Consider the following 14,617-nt stretch of genomic DNA (forward strand, 5'->3'; position numbering starts at 1 on the left):
CCTGCAAACTACAATCATTCAAAGTACATAACAGTTGTCCTGGAAACTACGTCTGTCAAATTATTTAACTGTTGTCCTGCAAAATACAGGCCAGTCACAGTATTTAAGAGTTGTTCTGAAAGTTACAGACCAGTCAAAGTATTTAACAGTTAGCCTAAAAGCTATTATGTGGTTCCTTGAAAAAACAGGAAGATGGAATAAGTTCAAAATTTTGTTGGACCTTGACAACAACAGGAAGATGGAATAAGTTGAATATTGTGTTGGACCTTGAAAACAACAACAAGATGGAATAAGTTGAATATTGTGTTGGACCTTGAAAACAACAGGAAGATGGAATAAGTTGAATATTGTATTGGACCATGAAAACAACAGAAAGATGGAATAAGTTGAATATTGTGTTGGACCATGAAAACAACAGGAAAATGGAATAAGTTGAATATTGTGTTGGACCTTGAAAACAACAGGAAAATGGAATAAGTTGAATATTGTGTTGGACCTTGAAAACAACAGGAAAATGGAATAAGTTGAATATTGTGTTGGACCTTGACAACAACAGGAAGATGGAATAAGTTGAATATTGTGTTGGACCTTGACAACAACAGGAAGATGGAATAAGTTGAGGGTTTGACAAAAGCCGGCTAGTTTCTGCTGAAGACAATTTTATTTTTCAAACAGAGTTACTGACTTGTGGATTTCATAATGAAAAGAAACCCACTTGAAGTAAAAATGTATTCTGAAGACGGCTCGTTTGGGTATTAGCACTTTAATTAAAATAAAGTACAGAAGGTTGAAGGTTCTGATCTTTATTTCGATTGAAGTTCTAATACCCATACCAAATGTCTTTAGAATACATGTTTTTGCTTGTGGAACATTTCTTTATTGGCAGTAGATGAAGCTGGTACTTCACAATTAAAGAAGAAAACTGACAAAATTTCTGAAAAATAAAACACAGGATTCAAATTTTCATTTTCACTTTTTCCTGAGACAGGAGTGCAGTCAGAGCCTTAAAGGATCAAATATTCTTGTGTTGTCTGTATGTTGTGTTTAAAGAAAATTCAGCATAAACCAAACTCTCACTGGACTCTGTATAATACACAAAGTAAAATAGACTGAAGCCTAGTTTTCTACTATATCAGAGTTTAGCTGACAAACACAGCTTTGTGCTACAAACCTTGTGCTACATTAGAACTGATCAGACAGACACCACGAGCACAGCAAGTGTTAATTCTGTGAACTTTGTGCTACATCAGAACTGATCTGACTGACACCACGAGCACAGCAACAGTGTCAGTGAAATTTGTGCTACATCAGAACTGATCTGACTGACATCACAAACATAATGTTTAAAGAAAACAATGGTCATGTTGGTCCATCTCAGGTGTCCCATCCTCTAAGCTAAATTAAAACTCTAAAAAAATATATATATAAAACTATTTAAAGCCAACCTTTATCATTCATTTATCTTAAAAGCTTTCTTTTAAATTCACTCAAATTTACTGTCTTTACAGCATCCACAGGCAACTCATTCCATTGGCAAACCACCATGTTTAAAAATAAAACTGTCTTATCTGAAGACAGTTTCTACTTTGTCCATATCTATATTTGTGTCCTCTAGTTCTATAATTCTCATAGTTCAGTATAACAAATATTGACACATCAACAGTATCAGTTCCTTTTACAATCTTAAACACTTCAATCAGATCTCCTCTAACTCTTTATTCAAAACAAAACAGTTTTAAAGTTTTAATCTCTCCTCATATAACAACCCCTATATCCTATGTACCATTCTAGTAACCCTTCTCTGAACCATTTCCAACAATTGGATGTGTTTTCTAAGGTAAGGAACCCATGACTGAACACAATATTCTATATGTGGCCTAACCAGTGACCTGTATAGTAAAACTATAACCTCTTTAGACTTGTATTTAATATTTCTGTAAATACAACCTAAAAACCTATTTGTCCTACTACTACCAACAACAACACTGATTGGATGACTTTAGAGACTGATCAACCATTACACCAAGATCTCTATCCTTCATAAAACTGTTAAGGTTATTCACATCTAAATTATACCTATAATTCAAATTATGATAAACTACATACATTATGTTACATTTATTATAATTAAAACCATTTATTTATCCAATTAACTAAATGATCTAAATCATTTTATAAATCAGTAACATCCTGTTCACAGTCACCAACATCTTAATATCATTAGTATATTTGAATAATTTATTGACCATTCATTCAATATGTCACTGATGTAAATACAAAAGTTCAAAAGTCCTAAGACTGAACCATGAGGTACCCCACTTGTAACATTAATCCAGTTCGACTAAACTCCATTTATAATAACCCTCTGTTTTCTTCCATCAAGCCACTCTTCTATCCAAATAGTTAACTCATCTCTCACACCAATAGAGATAAGTTTCTTTACAAATCTTTTATGTGGCACTTTGTCAAATGTTTTCTGAAAATCTAGACAAATCAAATTTACACCGTTATACTCTTACCTTCATCTATATAAGTAGTAACCTTCACAAAGAGTGAGAAAAGATTTGTAAGGCAAGCCTTTTCCTGTGTTGGTTATCCAATAAAATTCTAAACTTTATTAAATGACTTTATAAAGTATCTTTTTACCATACTTTCCAAAAACTTTCCCACAACTGATGTGAGACAAATAGATCAGCATTCCAGTGGTTAGAGGTATGTTTGAGGACTTACAACGCCTATTATTTCCCAATTCCGATGCCCAAGGTGAGCATAGCACAGATAGCCCATTGTGTAGCTTTGTACTTAAATACAACCAACCATTGTTGCCCATTGTTCAACTTTGATTTCATCTATCATTTTATACAACTGTCCTGTTCAACTTTGTTTTCATTCATTAATTTATACAACTGTCCTGTTCAACTTTGTTTTCATTCATTAATTTATACAACTGTCCTGTTCAACTTTGTTTTCATGTATCATTTTATACAACTGTCCTGTTCAACTTTGTTTTCATCCATCAATTTATACAACTGTCCTGTTCAACTTTGTTTTCATCCATCAATTTATACAACTGTCCTGTTCAACTTTGTTTTCATCCATCAATTTATACAACTGTCCTGTTCAATTTTGTTTTCATCCATCAATTTATACAACTGTCCTGTTCAACTTTGTTTTCATGTATCAGTTTAGACAACTGTCTTGTTCAATTTTGTTTTCATCCATCAGTTTATACAGCTGTCTTGTTCAATTTTGTTTTCATGTATCAGTTTATACAACTGTCTTGTTCAACTTTGTTTTCATGTATCAGTTTATACAACTGTCCTGTTCAATTTTGTTTTCATGTATCAGTTTAGACAACTGTCTTGTTCAATTTTGTTTTCATCCATCAGTTTATACAGCTGTCTTGTTCAATTTTGTTTTCATCCATCAGTTTATACAGCTGTCTTGTTCAATTTTGTTTTCATGTATCAGTTTATACAACTGTCTTGTTCAACTTTGTTTTCATGTATCAGTTTATACAACTGTCCTGTTCAATTTTGTTTTCATCCATCAATTTATACAACTGTCTTGTTCAACTTTGTTTTCATCCATCAATTTATACAACTGTCTTGTTCAATTTTATTTTCATGTATCAGTTTATACAACTGTCCTGTTCAACTTTGTTTTCATGTATCAGTTTATACAACTGTCCTGTTCAACTTTATTTTCATGTATCAGTTTAGACAACTGTCTTGTTCAATTTTGTTTTCATGTATCAGTTTATACAACTGTCCTGTTCAATTTTCTTTCATCCATCAATTTATACAACTGTCCTGTTCAACTTTGTTTTCATGTATCAGTTTATACAACTGTCTTGTTCAATTTTGTTTTCATCCATCAATTTATACAACTGTCCTGTTCAACTTTGTTTTCATGTATCAGTTTAGACAACTGTCTTGTTCAATTTTGTTTTCATCCATCAGTTTATACAGCTGTCTTGTTCAATTTTGTTTTCATGTATCAGTTTATACAACTGTCTTGTTCAACTTTGTTTTCATGTATCAGTTTATACAACTGTCCTGTTCAACTTTATTTTCATGTATCAGTTTAGACAACTGTCTTGTTCAATTTTGTTTTCATGTATCAGTTTATACAAATGTCTTGTTCAATTTTGTTTTCATCCATCAGTTTATACAGCTGTCTTGTTCAATTTTGTTTTCATGTATCAGTTTATACAACTGTCTTGTTCAACTTTGTTTTCATGTATCAGTTTATACAACTGTCCTGTTCAACTTTGTTTTCATGTATCAGTTTAGACAACTGTCTTGTTCAAATTTGTTTTCATGTATCAGTTTATACAACTGTCCTGTTCAACTTTGTTTTCATGTATCAGTTTAGACAACTGTCTTGTTCAATTTTGTTTTCATCCATCAGTTTATACAGCTGTCTTGTTCAATTTTGTTTTCATCCATCAGTTTATACAGCTGTCTTGTTCAATTTTGTTTTCATGTATCAGTTTATACAACTGTCTTGTTCAACTTTGTTTTCATGTATCAGTTTATACAACTGTCCTGTTCAATTTTGTTTTCATCCATCAATTTATACAACTGTCTTGTTCAACTTTGTTTTCATCCATCAATTTATACAACTGTCTTGTTCAATTTTATTTTCATGTATCAGTTTATACAACTGTCCTGTTCAACTTTGTTTTCATGTATCAGTTTATACAACTGTCCTGTTCAACTTTATTTTCATGTATCAGTTTAGACAACTGTCTTGTTCAATTTTGTTTTCATGTATCAGTTTATACAACTGTCCTGTTCAATTTTCTTTCATCCATCAATTTATACAACTGTCCTGTTCAACTTTGTTTTCATGTATCAGTTTATACAACTGTCTTGTTCAATTTTGTTTTCATCCATCAATTTATACAACTGTCCTGTTCAACTTTGTTTTCATGTATCAGTTTAGACAACTGTCTTGTTCAATTTTGTTTTCATCCATCAGTTTATACAGCTGTCTTGTTCAATTTTGTTTTCATGTATCAGTTTATACAACTGTCTTGTTCAACTTTGTTTTCATGTATCAGTTTATACAACTGTCCTGTTCAACTTTGTTTTCATGTATCAGTTTAGACAACTGTCTTGTTCAAATTTGTTTTCATGTATCAGTTTATACAACTGTCCTGTTCAACTTTGTTTTCGTGTATCAGTTTAGACAACTGTCTTGTTCAATTTTGTTTTCATCCATCAGTTTATACAGCTGTCTTGTTCAATTTTGTTTTCATCCATCAGTTTATACAGCTGTCTTGTTCAATTTGTTTTCATGTATCAGTTTATACAACTGTCTTGTTCAACTTTGTTTTCATGTATCAGTTTATACAACTGTCCTGTTCAATTTTGTTTTCATCCATCAATTTATACAACTGTCTTGTTCAACTTTGTTTTCATCCATCAATTTATACAACTGTCTTGTTCAATTTTATTTTCATGTATCAGTTTATACAACTGTCCTGTTCAACTTTGTTTTCATGTATCAGTTTATACAACTGTCCTGTTCAACTTTTATTTTCATGTATCAGTTTAGACAACTGTTTTGTTCAATTTTGTTTTCATGTATCAGTTTATACAAATGTCCTGTTCAACTTTGTTTTCATGTATCAGTTTATACAACTGTCCTGTTCAACTTTGTTTTCATGTATCAGTTTATACAACTGTCTTGTTCAATTTTGTTTTCATGTATCAGTTTATACAACTGTCCTGTTCAACTTTGTTTTCATGTATCAGTTTATACAACTGTCTTGTTCAATTTTGTTTTCATGTATCAGTTTATACAACTGTCTTGTTCAACTTTGTTTTCATCTATCAATTTATACAACTGTCCTGTTCAACTTTGTTTTCATCTATCATTTTATACAACTGTCCTGTTCAACTTTGTTTTCATTCATTAATTTATACAACTGTCCTGTTCAACTTTGTTTTCATCCATCAATTTATACAACTGTCCTGTTCAACTTTGTTTTCATCCATCAATTTATACAACTGTCCTGTTCAACTTTGTTTTCATCCATCAATTTATACAACTGTCCTGTTCAACTTTGTTTTCATCCATCAATTTATACAACTGTCCTGTTCAACTTTGTTTTCATGTATCAGTTTATACAACTGTCCTGTTCAACTTTGTTTTCATCCATCAATTTATACAACTGTCCTGTTCAACTTTGTTTTCATGTATCAGTTTATACAACTGTCTTGTTCAATTTTGTTTTCATCCATCAATTTATACAACTGTCCTGTTCAACTTTATTTTCATGTATCAGTTTATACAACTGTCCTGTTCAACTTTGTTTTCATGTATCAGTTTATACAACTGTCCTGTTCAACTTTGTTTTCATGTATCAGTTTAGACAACTGTCTTGTTCAATTTTGTTTTCATCCATCAGTTTATACAGCTGTCTTGTTCAATTTTGTTTTCATGTATCAGTTTATACAACTGTCTTGTTCAACTTTGTTTTCATGTATCAGTTTATACAACTGTCCTGTTCAACTTTGTTTTCATGTATCAGTTTAGACAACTGTCTTGTTCAAATTTGTTTTCATGTATCAGTTTATACAACTGTCCTGTTCAACTTTGTTTTCATGTATCAGTTTAGACAACTGTCTTGTTCAATTTTGTTTTCATCCATCAGTTTATACAGCTGTCTTGTTCAATTTTGTTTTCATCCATCAGTTTATACAGCTGTCTTGTTCAATTTTGTTTTCATGTATCAGTTTATACAACTGTCTTGTTCAACTTTGTTTTCATGTATCAGTTTATACAACTGTCCTGTTCAATTTTGTTTTCATCCATCAATTTATACAACTGTCTTGTTCAACTTTGTTTTCATCCATCAATTTATACAACTGTCTTGTTCAATTTTATTTTCATGTATCAGTTTATACAACTGTCCTGTTCAACTTTGTTTTCATGTATCAGTTTATACAACTGTCCTGTTCAACTTTATTTTCATGTATCAGTTTAGACAACTGTCTTGTTCAATTTTGTTTTCATGTATCAGTTTATACAAATGTCCTGTTCAACTTTGTTTTCATGTATCAGTTTATACAACTGTCCTGTTCAACTTTGTTTTCATGTATCAGTTTATACAACTGTCTTGTTCAATTTTGTTTTCATGTATCAGTTTATACAACTGTCCTGTTCAACTTTGTTTTCATGTATCAGTTTATACAACTGTCTTGTTCAATTTTGTTTTCATGTATCAGTTTATACAACTGTCTTGTTCAACTTTGTTTTCATCTATCAATTTATACAACTGTCCTGTTCAACTTTGTTTTCATCTATCATTTTATACAACTGTCCTGTTCAACTTTGTTTTCATTCATTAATTTATACAACTGTCCTGTTCAACTTTGTTTTCATCCATCAATTTATACAACTGTCCTGTTCAACTTTGTTTTCATCCATCAATTTATACAACTGTCCTGTTCAACTTTGTTTTCATCCATCAATTTATACAACTGTCCTGTTCAACTTTGTTTTCATGTATCAGTTTATACAACTGTCCTGTTCAACTTTGTTTTCATCCATCAATTTATACAACTGTCCTGTTCAACTTTGTTTTCATGTATCAGTTTATACAACTGTCTTGTTCAATTTTGTTTTCATCCATCAATTTATACAACTGTCCTGTTCAACTTTATTTTCATGTATCAGTTTATACAACTGTCCTGTTCAACTTTGTTTTCATGTATCAGTTTATACAACTGTCCTGTTCAACTTTGTTTTCATGTATCAGTTTAGACAACTGTCTTGTTCAATTTTGTTTTCATCCATCAGTTTATACAGCTGTCTTGTTCAATTTTGTTTTCATGTATCAGTTTATGGAACTGTCTTGTTCAACTTTGTTTTCATGTATCAGTTTATACAACTGTCCTGTTCAACTTTGTTTTCATGTATCAGTTTAGACAACTGTCTTGTTCAATTTTGTTTTCATGTATCAGTTTATACAACTGTCCTGTTCAACTTTGTTTTCATGTATCAGTTTAGACAACTGTCTTGTTCAATTTTGTTTTCATCCATCAGTTTATACAGCTGTCTTGTTCAATTTTGTTTTCATCCATCAGTTTATACAGCTGTCTTGTTCAATTTTGTTTTCATGTATCAGTTTATACAACTGTCCTGTTCAACTTTGTTTTCATGTATCAGTTTAGACAACTGTCTTGTTCAATTTTGTTTTCATCCATCAGTTTATACAGCTGTCTTGTTCAATTTTGTTTTCATCCATCAGTTTATACAGCTGTCTTGTTCAATTTTGTTTTCATGTATCAGTTTATACAACTGTCTTGTTCAACTTTGTTTTCATGTATCAGTTTATACAACTGTCCTGTTCAATTTTGTTTTCATCCATCAATTTATACAACTGTCCTGTTCAACTTTGTTTTCATGTATCAGTTTATACAACTGTCCTGTTCAACTTTGTTTTCATGTATCAGTTTAGACAACTGTCTTGTTCAATTTTGTTTTCATGTATCAGTTTATACAACTGTCCTGTTCAACTTTGTTTTCATGTATCAGTTTATACAACTGTCCTGTTCAATTTTGTTTTCATCCATCAATTTATACAACTGTCTTGTTCAATTTTGTTTTCATCCATCAGTTTATACAACTGTCTTGTTCAACTTTGTTTTCATTCATTAATTTATATAACTGTCTTGTTCAATTTTGTTTTCATCCATCAGTTTATACAACTGTCTTGTTCAATTTTGTTTTCATGTATCAGTTTATACAACTGTCTTGTTCAATTTTGTTTTCATCCATCAGTTTATACAACTGTCTTGTTCAATTTTGTTTTCATGTATCAGTTTATACAACTGTCTTGTTCAATTTTGTTTTCATGTATCAGTTTATACAACTGTCCTGTTCAACTTTGTTTTCATCCATCAGTTTATACAACTGTCTTGTTCAACTTTGTTTTTATCCATCAGTTTATATAACTGTCTTGTTCAATTTTGTTTTCATCCATCAGTTTATACAACTGTCTTGTTCAATTTTGTTTTCATGTATCAGTTTATACAACTGTCTTGTTCAATTTTGTTTTCATCCATCAGTTTATACAACTGTCTTGTTCAATTTGTTTTCATGTATCAGTTTATACAACTGTCTTGTTCAATTTTGTTTTCATGTATCAGTTTATACAACTGTCCTGTTCAACTTTGTTTTCATCCATCAGTTTATACAACTGTCTTGTTCAACTTTGTTTTTATCCATCAGTTTATACAACTGTCTTGTTCAATTTTGTTTTCATCCATCAGTTTATACAACTGTATTGTTCAATTTTGTTTTCATGTATCAGTTTATACAACTGTCTTGTTCAACTTTGTTTTCATCCATCAATTTATACAACTGTCTTGTTCAACTTTGTTTTCATCCATCAATTTATACAACTGTCTTATTCAACTTTGTTTTCATTCATCAATTTATACAACTGTCCTGTTCAACTTTGTTTTCATGTATCAGTTTATACAACTGTCCTGTTCAACTTTGTTTTCATGTATCATTTTATACAACTGTCCTGTTCAACTTTGTTTTCATGTATCAGTTTATACAACTGTCCTGTTCAACTTTGTTTTCATGTATCATTTTATACAACTGTCTTGTTCAACTTTGTTTTCATCCATCACTTTATACAACTGTCCTGTTCAACTTTGTTTTCATTCATTAATTTATACAACTGTCTTGTTCAACTTTGTTTTCATGTATCAGTTTATACAACTGTCTTGTTCAACTTTGTTTTCATCTATTAATTGCTCAAATTGATAAATACTGCTTGGGTCTTTACTAAACATAGTAACAGTGTTAGTTGACCTGGCCCAACACCATAAGCACATAGTAATAGTGTTGGTTGACCTGATCTGACACCACAAGCACATAGTAATAGTGTTGGTTGACCTGATCTGACACCACAAGCACATTGTAACATTGTTAGTTGACCTGAACTGACACCACGAGCACATAGTAATATTGTTAGTTGACCTGAGCTGGGACCACAAACTGATCAATAATTATAAGTTGCCTTGTATTTTTACACCATCAACTGATGTTTTGTTTTTTTTTAAATGAAGAATTGGAACAATACATAAATTTGTACCAGAATTTAGAGTATCAAGATGTTATACTTTGATGACTATGAAAACAGGTTTTAACAGAGCAAACTAGTTACAATACTGGCAAATGTAAGCTAAAAAACGAGTTATGTAACTCTAAAAGTGAATGTATTAGCTGGTTGATTTCATCATCTTGTGTTTTAAATGTTGTTTCAACTTCTGTATTTGTTTTCAGATACATTACATAATCTTCCATGTTTCTTTTCTAAACTTTATCTGATGTTACTTGTGTGGTATTGAGCTTACATGAAGCTTATTTCATGTGCCTATTGGGTTAAAATACGTATCCAATTACTCTACTATGGATTTTAAAATACACAATTTGTAAAAAAATAATCTAAAGAGCATTTTCTTCTGAAACAATTGTTTTAAAATTTTGTTTTCTAATTGTATATTATCTGTTTTCTGAGCCTCTAACTGTATATTATCTGTTCTACTAATTGTATATTATCTGAACCTCTAGTTGTATATTATCTGTTCTACTTTCCATACTGTACATTGTATTTTATGTACAAACTGTACATTACCTATAAAAGTTAGGGTCTCACCAATATGACTAATGTGTTTCTGAATTTAACAATGTCATACATAAGTAAACAATGGTTGTCAGTGACAGCTTAAGTGTTTCATGTGAGTTTATCTTCCAAATTAATACCATTTCAGTGTTAAGAACAGATATTAATTTACTTATTTCCTTATCTTCATTTCAAGTTGATTTATTTTTTACAAAAAGAATTATTTTGAAACACCAGATTCCACATGATTAAAAGGTATTTCAGTTTATTCATATTTATAAACTTTTCTCTTGCATTCAGTTATTTATTAATGTCTAGTTATATGATGCCTTTATATACATAGGTGCAATTCATTTATATTTGTGTATCCTTTATCTTTGCGTATATTTGTATTAAATTTTTAAATGTTTATATATTTGTGAGAGTTTATAATTTATGTACACATTTGGGGCCTCATTTGTATTTACTGCAGGTTGTTCCAAAATTGCTTGAGCTAACCCTGATTTTGTTGTAATCTGACTTTGTATATATTTTTGGAGTGAAGAGACATGCCCTTGTCAACACAGATGCATACAAAACATAAGTACATAAACTATTAACGAGTATTAAGTTTTAACTATTATGTTGGTACAATGCAAAAGATTGTCCTTATCATAAAAATTAAGCTTCATTTAATCGTACATTAGAAGTTTCAAAAATAGTCTAATTCATCCACTAATTCTATTGTATTACGAATAATATGTTATATTATAGTAACTTAATTACAATACATTATGATATTTTCACTCAGAACCACACTATAACTAGTATTATCGCTACAATACTCTTACTAGAATAACATTACAAGTTAAAGTGTTGATGTTTTTGACTTACCAGGCAAAAACATAAGTACACGTTTGTAAGTTTGATTTAATCAACTGTTTTGTTTTTCTAAGTGAAAAGCTTAATAACAATCCTGATATTTTTTTAAAACCGAAAACCATTTACCCGCCAGCCTCAAAAAAACATAATGATGCCACCTGGTACTGATTAAGAGTACTAAATAGTCAACATCAATTCATTTTGCTGCTGAAAGAAACATTACAATGTTTCAACATTTTTGTATTTTATAAATAGTAGCGACGAGTAATTATTACACTTAGAAAAAAACATTCAATAATATAATAATGGAAAAATTGCCTTGTCATGTACAGAACACAAAATATTATGGAACGTTAATTAAATTAATTATTTTAAATACTGTTGATATGCGTCATGAAGGAAACTGTATTAAAATATTAATAGGAAAATAATCCAGGGTTTCCATCATATAAACTTGTCATTCTCTGGGGCGAAAACATAAAATTATTTCTGACTAATCATCCTCCTGATGACTAAACGGTAGATCTGAGGGCTTACCACGCTAAAAATACCCGAGGTGGGCTGAACACACTTCGCCTATAGTGTACTTTTGCATTTAACAACAAACAAATGAACTAAACAATCAAATGCTGTATAATTAAAAATTACACTTTATTTAAACACATCATCTTTTATGGCGTATTTTACGGTGTACTTATGCATTAGTGGCGTTTTATTTATTACGTAAATTTCAATAAGACTAACTAACTATAAACATGATGTAACGGACACAACATGAAAAAAAAATCCGCTTGTAACTTTTATTTTTATCATTAAAATAAGTGGAACATTGTTTAAGGTCTAAAAAAATAAACATAATAATAATAATCATAATGAAGCAATAATATAAAGTAATATCGAAATAGCATTCATTTTTGATTGGCTCACTACTGCTATCGTTCCCGGGAATCCGTGCGAGGCTTATGACGAAATCAAATTGCAGAGTTATGGAATTGTAAAGTCTGAAAGGAAAAAGACAATATCTGTCACGCACAGTTAAGAAAAGAAAACGTAATATTTGAATCAATATTTGCATGGCATAATTTCGAAAATTAGAGCTCTACTTAAAATTGACAGTTTTTAACTTATGTCATCATATAATTATATTTGCCGTTTTATGATTATGTTAAACAATCGCCGACAGTGTCAGTAACCGAGTAAAGTTGAAAGTTTGATGTTCTTGAACCTTAAGTTAAACCGTAATTCAACTAATTGATCGATTATTTTTCACGGTAAGAGAGGTACAGTATTACTGCTACTACCAATTTATTGTAATATGTCTTTATATAATTTCCATATTATTGTGTTTTAATTTGCTTTTATGTTGCTATTACCGGTTGAATGTAAGTTATTTTACGTTTAGTAAACGAAGAGTTAATTACCTTGTTTTACAGATTTTAACCTGAGCTAGACAATTTTTTGATGGCCAGTTGAAAAATGAAAATTTCAATTCACAATTAAAATAAATTGTAACAAGAAGTTCACATGAACAAGGTTTGTAAATAAATATTTTTTTCAGTAAATTGTGTGTATTGTGTAATAATTATCCAATGCAAGTTTTGGTTAATAATGCAGAATTAAAATTGGTGATTAATTTTTATAAATTTCTTTACATTGAAATATTAAACCAACGTTTTTATATGTGTATTGACCAGCCTGGGTAGCTAACCTTTCACATCAGATTCAGTGACAAGTTCATCTGAACTTGAGTTCTACTGAAACTGAGTTACTGGGTTCAATAAGCATTGTTGAGAGATTTGGTTGCTAAATCTTACTAGTATATATAGTGAAAGTGTTGGTTATCTGATTCTGTAACTTAACTACTGAAACTAAGTGCTGTAGTTGATTTTTTGACACTTGATGCATATCAACTAAGTTTCAGTTATCTTGTGTCTTGAAAACAAGTTTTATGTACATACTTATTGTTCTACTGTAATCCATTTTCAGAAAATGTTTAGTTAACCATGAAAACAGACAATGCAGATCTTTTTAATAAATGTTGTACCATCAGGATAAAACTGTTTGCATGTAATTTGCAGCATAGTTATGTAGATTGTAAGAGCAATAGTCTTTGCATGTAACTTGCAGCATAGTTATGTAGATTGTAAGAGCAGTAGTCTTTGAGCACTAACATAAGAAAAAATCCCAGGTTGAAGTTCAGATTTCTTGTACGGTTGTTTTTCTAGTTGTTGTCCTACCCACTTATAATTGTGTGAGTTGAATAGATGGCTGATGAAACTGTGTGTGTATGTGGTAGGCTGGCTTGCTGTGTTGAAATGGCAAACAGCTTGAAAAGTCTGGTAGTGTAGTGTGTTAGCTCAAGGACAGGTCACTGGGGTTTGTCCCATGATGGTCAGGATGGAGAGTTAACTGCTTTGGACTTGAGCCCTCAGAATATTAATGTAAGCTGGACATCACAGGTTTGAGATCTGGTCATTCTGATGCATCATAATGTATTTTTGATAATTCAGTAGCTGACTGAAATGGAATTCAAATTCTTCATCTGCCAATTGCTCAGTATTTTCATGTATCTAATTCATGATCTGCCAACTGGCCAGTATTTTAAAGTATCTATTACATTTAGAGTTTCCCCATCCAATCCTCTATTGTTTCTTCAAGATGTATTAGGTCTCTAGAACATAGAATGTGTAATCTTTATAGTGGTGTATATAAAAATGTATTGTCTCTATTTACTGGTAAATGTATTGGCTATATTTACTGGTATAGTTGGTATTGTGTCTGTATTTACTGGTAAATGTATTGTCTCTATTTACTGGTAAATGTATTGGCTATATTTACTGGTATAGTTGGTATTGTGTCTATATTTACTGGTAAATGTATTGTCTCTATTTACTGGTAAATGTATTGGCTATATTTACTGGTAAATGTATTGTCTCTATTTACTGGTAAATGTATTGGCTATATTTACTGGTATAGTTGGTATTGTGTCTATATTTACTGGTATAGTTGGAATTGTGCCTATATTTACTGGTATAGTTGGTATTGTGTCTATATTTACTGGTATAGTTGGTATTGTGTCTATATTTATTTACTGGTGTT

At 30.6% G+C, this 14,617-nt stretch overlaps 1 protein-coding gene across 1 annotated transcript in view; it reads right to left on the reverse strand.

Annotated features, from left to right (window-relative positions):
* The window catches only part of LOC143241620 (structural maintenance of chromosomes protein 6-like), a 40,600-nt gene extending 28,916 nt beyond the window's left edge, over positions 1 to 11,684 (reverse strand). The window contains exon 1 of the mRNA XM_076484796.1: positions 11,531 to 11,684. The gene's annotated coding sequence lies outside the window, so the exon portion shown is untranslated. The remainder of the gene's footprint in view (positions 1 to 11,530) is intronic.
* Between the last annotated feature and the right edge of the window lie 2,933 nt (positions 11,685 to 14,617).

Source organism: Tachypleus tridentatus, unplaced genomic scaffold (genome assembly GCF_004210375.1).
Source record: "Tachypleus tridentatus isolate NWPU-2018 unplaced genomic scaffold, ASM421037v1 Hic_cluster_1, whole genome shotgun sequence".
Lineage (NCBI taxonomy): Eukaryota > Metazoa > Arthropoda > Merostomata > Xiphosura > Limulidae > Tachypleus > Tachypleus tridentatus.